Source organism: Triticum dicoccoides, chromosome 2B (assembly GCF_002162155.2).
Source record: "Triticum dicoccoides isolate Atlit2015 ecotype Zavitan chromosome 2B, WEW_v2.0, whole genome shotgun sequence".
NCBI classification, from domain to species: Eukaryota; Viridiplantae; Streptophyta; class Magnoliopsida; order Poales; family Poaceae; genus Triticum; species Triticum dicoccoides.
Window position 1 is genome coordinate 55,517,404 of NC_041383.1, and position 1,713 is coordinate 55,519,116.

Below are 1,713 nucleotides of genomic sequence, written 5' to 3' on the forward strand. Positions count from 1 at the left end.
TCAAGCCAAGAACAATTATTTCTTCCATGGCAACTCAAAAGCTATGCTTGGCATCTCAGTGGCTTTTTGTTTTTTATTTGTAGATATAATAATTGGTCCTGCAATCTTTTTTTAAGAGTGGCGGTTTTATTTTCCTTACTAGAACTGCAAGATTTTCCAATCTAACTAGATTGTGTAATTGAGTACAGCAGCATATAACAATTGCAAACTGAACAAAAACTCTTGGATTCGCTGCAAGTGAGCTCCTGTTTTTATTTTTGTGAGCTGAAGTGAGTTCTTGTGTTGGCGCATGAAGAGCTTGTCAAACCACCACCACCACCATCACCACCACCACCAACAACAACACAACATTAGTATGTTGTAGTTGGAACAAAGTCCGGCCTGTAGATGGATTCGTAGTGCTAATGAATCAACAAAGTAAAACTCGATAAGAAATTCCTAGTAAGCCATCTTGATTGCTCCAGTCAAACTGCATTGCCGCCATGGTTTTTCACTTTCAATGACATTTTGTTGAAATTCATCGAATTTCAGTAGACACTGAAATAATTACATTTTGGCCAAAATATTTTAGCAATTTCAGTAGTGCACATGAATTCAAATAAATTTTTTTTAAAAATCGAATTTTTCATTGAATACAAGTGAATATTTCTGTGATTTGGCCGAAATAACTGAAATTCACTAAACTTCGGTGATTTTAGTTGGGGCTGAAATTTTTCTAAGCTCAAATTCAAAACCATGATTACCGCAAGTAAGAAATCATAAGAATGGTACCAGTACACCTTACTAGAAGGTACAAATTAAGCTCTGACTAAAAGAACTATATGTCGATATTACTAAAATTTAATTATACACACACACCAATATTAAGGGGACGCATAGGAAATCCTGAATTCTCAATTAAAACTAGCCAGACATTATAGTCTTACTGACAACAGAATGTTTTAGAAGCATTTTACATGCAGCTATCTAGTACTCGCTCCTCTCAAAATAAGTGTGATTGATTTAGTACGAAGTTATACTAAATCAGCGACACTTATTTTGAGACGGAGGGTGCATATGATAACAAACCTACTAAAATGACATTGTCAACCGATACACACTACTACCTAGCTAAGATCAAGCAAAATGCTCGCTGTGTAGTAGCACGTGTGAACATAACCCTTTTAGTAAAACCGCAAATCTATTAACTGAAGGTTGGTAACTATGTGGCGCCACCGTTTGCATGAAATGTAAACCATGCATGCAATAGGGCCAACCACAAATTTGAAGGTTGTCTTTCGGCCACAGGCTCCTCAAGACCTGTAACCATCCAACCATTCAAGAACTTCAGAATTTGTAAGAATGATGTGCTTTTTTACATGTCCCACATAAAGAGTATCTTCTTAACACGTCAAATGAACTACTTCATGTACCTCTAACTGCACAAAATCTCCTCAAATGCCCCTAAAGTGTTGTGCTTTTGTAGGCGGAAGTGGCCTACTAAGCCCAGACAGTGGTGAAAAGGTCAACAAACTATTAATTCGGTACAACACCCTTCAAAGTATACACAAATCTTAAAATTACTTAAAGAGAGTTCTCGTACATTCATGATCAACTAATTCGAATCCCTATATTCTCCCAATGGATAAAACAAGAGAACAGAACAATCTAATATTTTTGGTTGAAGGCGTAATTTCTAATCTCCAACTATCTGCATTGAATTCTATAAACTTT